Below are 4,771 nucleotides of genomic sequence, written 5' to 3'. Positions count from 1 at the left end.
GAAAGCTATTCATATGTCTCTCAATATTACATTTGCTGTTTTCCAAAAATTTTGATAATTTCTGTTTAATTCTCATTTCTTTCAAGGAATCATTTGATTTTTCTCTTTGATTTTTGTCTCTGTCTCACTGTTTATTCAGGAGTGAGCTGTTTAGTTTCGTTGTTAAAATTGTTTTTTCTGTATCTGTAATTTACTTCTTTTTTCAATGCAACATGATCTTAGAAGATAGTTGATATGATTTCTATATTCTTGATTTTATGGAAGTATGTTTTATGTCTCAACATGTAGTCTATCTTGGAGTATGTCCCATGTGCACTTGAGAAGAATTGTGTATCCAGCTTTCTGGATATAGGGAATCATATGTATATCTGTTTCTTTTAGATACTCCAGATCATTTTAGCTCAACTTTGGGAGCCATATATATGAATCATATATATCAATTTCAATATATATAGATATATTGACTAAGCCACTCTCTTTTTTTTCTTCCAAGCCAGCATTTCCTTGTTAAGTTTTTTTTTTTTAAATATAGAATGCTTCACGAATTTGCATGTCATCCTTGCGCAGGCGCCATGTTAATCTTCTCTGTATCGTTCCAATTTTAGTATATGTGCTACCGAAGCAAGCACTCCTTGTTAAGTTTTAGCCTTGTTGATCTATCAGGAAGTAACAGGGTGATGTTGAATTCTTCAATTATTATTGTGTAATAGCAGACAGCTTTTTAAAAAACCCTCTCTCAGGCAGTTGGTAGGGTCTTTCCAAACTCAGTGCCCTCCCTGGTCTCAGTATTTGTTAACACTGGGGATGAAGTACCCCAGTGCTCATTATGTTGTTCCTGTTGAATTGATCTCATTGTTTATTGTCTTGGTTCACTTATTTCAAGGATATTTCCATCTTCTGTTTATTTATGTTAAGACTCTTTTTCATCTTCTTCTCTTGCATGGAGTTGTTATGCAGCTCATCTTCTAGCTCACTGATTCTGTCCTCAGCAGCTATTACTCTGCTGGTGAGGCCATCCAATGGTTTTGTATTTTGCCTATTAAGTTTTTCTTTTCTGTTATTTGTTTGAAGTTTTCTTATTTCTACTATCATATCCTCTTGAGTCTTGGCTGTTCATTCTGTTCACTCCATGGTTTCTTTGAGTCCTTTGAGCAACGTCCACATTTCCTCTCTAATGTCCTTATCAGAGAGGTTATATATATATCAGGTGGCTGGTACTATTTGGATCTTCCAAACTATCATCTTCACTCATAAAGCATAGGGGTCTTTTGTGTTGTTTCCCCATTGTGACCTTTGCAGTGTGGTGATCTTTTCTATATGTTGTGCTGGAGCTCATTGACTAGAAGAAATGTGGGTACCAGCAGTAGCCTAGGGGCTCCAGCAGTGACTGTGGAAGTAAAGCAGCCTTGGGATGCCTCCTCACCTGTCAGCAGGTCCCTCTGTGTGTTCAGTGGCAGCAGCCCCGTGGCACCATCAATACTGTCTATTTTATTTTTCTTAATAAGTTACCTTTATCTGTATAGTAATAAGACTCAAGATATTTATCATATAAGGTAAATATAAAATGTAGCGTTTGCTTTTTATCTGTTCATTACTAGAGCTCTAGTCATTAGTCACTTATGAGATGGTCATAAAAGAATATTTTTTAATTTTAGGGTGACTGTCGAAAAAGACCTTCTGAATTTTTAACTATATTTTGGTACAGTAGGAGTTTATTATGTGATATGTTTTCTTTTACCTGGTATATAATTGAAAAATATTTTTGGAAGATATGGTTCATCTTAAGATATTTAGAACTTCAAAATAGCCCTGGGGGCAATTGTGGCCTTTGGATTATGAAAATAAATAAGCTTATTGGAATAAATCTCAACTTATTATCTAAATTTAAGATACTGACAAACATTTGTCATGGTCAACATATAAAAACTAAATATCTTTTGGCTTTGTTTTTTATTCTTTCTACCTTTCTCTAGTGTTTAAGCTTCAAAGCAACAGTGAATAAAACATTTTTATTTTGAAAAATTTTGTATTATAAAAAATGGACATTTGTTTTATGTTTATAAACAACACTTGTTTTATGTTGATACACAATTATATTTATTACTTAAATGTTCAGTTGTAAGCTATACCACATGTTGTATATTTTAAGATATTTTATTTATTCTGACTAATACTTGTAACAAATAATAAGTAGACTAAATGTTAACATTAGTGATTTTACTAAGAGGAAGTATGGAATCTTCTATAAAAATTCAAGATTTCTATTTAGCATCTCATCAATAATTTAATTTATTTAACAAATAACGTACTTCTTGTTAGGCCAAATTCTGGCTCTTGAAATTTGTAGATTATCAAAATAAACACAAATGTCTCTTACCAGGCCATTATTTTTAAAAGTATAGACATTTTTGAGGGGTTCTCCTAAGTAGTATTCAGGGATCTAAAGTCATTTCTGGTCATATTTAATGATTCAATCACAAGAGTCCAGAATTTGGTGCTTGTAAGGCCTTGTGTTGAAAAGCATAGCTAGGACCACTCATGAGAAAGGTTTTGTGATGTGTGTGTGTGGGGTGGGGGTGGGGGTTTGAACTGAACTGATGCATATGAATATCATCATCCCTAAGTCTTGTTTATTTTATTTATTTTTTATTCTTTTTTTGTGTTTATTTTTTGATCTCTAAAATGTGTACACATTTTATATATTTATTATGCACACTAAATTTTAGTATGCATCTGTTATCTTTTATAACAGTAATCAGTACTGTGATATATACAAAGGCTGATGATGCATTAGCAATCCATTTTTAGTTATAGTATTAGAGATCTTGTCATTAATTATCTAAAAGCAAGCAAACAAAACGTTTTACAAGTCTAATCCATATAAGAGTAACCCACTTAGCAGATTTTAGCAGTCCCAATTATCTGGGATTATAAAACATTAAAATATAAGTATATGATGTATAATGTGAATGAGACAAAATCAATAGCTGACATTTAAACAGAACTAATGCAATTTTTGAAATAATCATTAATAAAACTGAACCTTTTTACTCTGATAAGAAAATTTATTGAACCATAAAGTATAAGTGTGATATGTAATAGTTATTACCTGTACATTTATTAGTGAACTAAGCAGGCTTTGTGGGACATTTAATATAGTGATTAAAGGAAAATATAAAGAGAGGCCCCAGCATCCTTGAATGCATTTTTACACTGTAATTTGTTTATTATAGAAAAATGCCAAATGATATATTTTGTATCATGAAAAGCATTTTACAGGTTTTATTTGCATATAAACTATTTTAATTAATATTAATTAAGTATGGATTTATGTTATACTTAGTAGCCTTATTTATCTTATACATTTTATATTTAGATATACTGAGCAAAAGTAAAAGATTTTAGATGAACTTACTAATATATAAATATTTTAAATCTACATTGATGACTAAAAGGAATCAGTGGCTATTTATTAATTTGCTATGAAATTTTAGTTATTCACAATTTTCTTTCAAGTATATATTTCTGCAGAGTTCCCTTAGCTTTTTCCTATTTCACTCTACCAATGCTCCTCCCTAACTCTCCCTGCCACTCCACTTATCCCCCAAAGGCCAGTTGATTTCTATGAGATACTTTTTCTTTCTTTTCTTAGGTTTGAACTGTGGTTGACAGTGCTGTTGCTGACAGGGTTTAATATGACACTTTACCATCTTTCAAAATTTCCTCCCCCTGGTTGAGAGCTTCCCTACGCCATAGTTACTTCATGGTCATCTCCCTCCCTGTCCTAAACCCCAATCCCTTAGTGGCACATTTTATACTGAAGACCATTTCTCAAGTACTTTGTTCCTAGAATAAGTGCTTATTTAAATCACTTTATTTGATAAGGAACATTGGGGCTATTTATTTAGATAAAGTTACTCCAACAATACCTTTCAAAACCCCAGCAATTAAATCAGATCAAGCACTTTAATAAATAATAATAATAATAATAATAATAATAATAATAATAATAATAATAATAATAATAATAAATACATTCTGTTTCAGTTACTTTTGTTCCAGAATGCAGGTAGGGGTTTGGGGAAGCAAACAATATTAAATGCAGATATTTTTCTTTAAAATGTACAGGTAAGATTCATTTAAAGAAACTACAACTCAGGTAAAGTTATTTTACTCTTCATCTTAGAACTAGAGGAGGGGAGTTCATTGTCTGTCCTATACTTTTTGTTCTGAGTACCTGAGCAGTGTACAATATATCACTTATCAGTAGAACAAAAGACTCCTTCATCAGTCCAGGGCTGGGGAAGAAGACATCTGCAGACTCAGAGCCTCTCTATGCAGCTTTTTGCAGAGACAGAACAGGAAATAGACTATTCAGTGGACTTTCATGTCAAACTTGATTTAATTGGACTCAAATTAGATTAACTTATTTGAAAACATATTCATGTTTAATGGTAATCTTAGATGTCCTTATGAGACACTTGGTTTAGAAAGTGTAAGAAATAAATTATATTTAATGGGTTTTACAATAAATTATTTAGTCAAATTGCAATGCTAAAATTGTAAACAGGGGCTGGAGAGATAGCATGGAGGTAAGGCATTTGCCTTTCATGCAGGAGGTCATCGGTTCGAATCCCAGCGTCCCATATGGTCCCCCGTGCCTGTCAGGAGCAATTTATGAGCCTGAAGCCAGGAATAACCCCTGAGCACTGCCGGGTGTGACCCAAAACCACCAAAAAAAAAAAAAAACCTTAAAATTGTAAACAGTTTT

At 32.3% G+C, this 4,771-nt stretch overlaps 1 non-coding gene across 1 annotated transcript; it reads right to left on the bottom strand.

The window, feature by feature from the left end:
• Positions 1 to 522: 522 nt before the first annotated feature.
• Positions 523 to 629, bottom strand: LOC126008501 (U6 spliceosomal RNA). The gene has a single exon (XR_007495828.1). It is a non-coding gene; the product is annotated as a U6 spliceosomal RNA (small nuclear RNA).
• Between the last annotated feature and the right edge of the window lie 4,142 nt (positions 630 to 4,771).

The sequence above is a fragment of the Suncus etruscus genome, chromosome 4, assembly GCF_024139225.1.
Source record: "Suncus etruscus isolate mSunEtr1 chromosome 4, mSunEtr1.pri.cur, whole genome shotgun sequence".
NCBI lineage: Eukaryota > Metazoa > Chordata > Mammalia > Eulipotyphla > Soricidae > Suncus > Suncus etruscus.
This window is presented reverse-complemented; position numbering and strand designations above follow the sequence as displayed.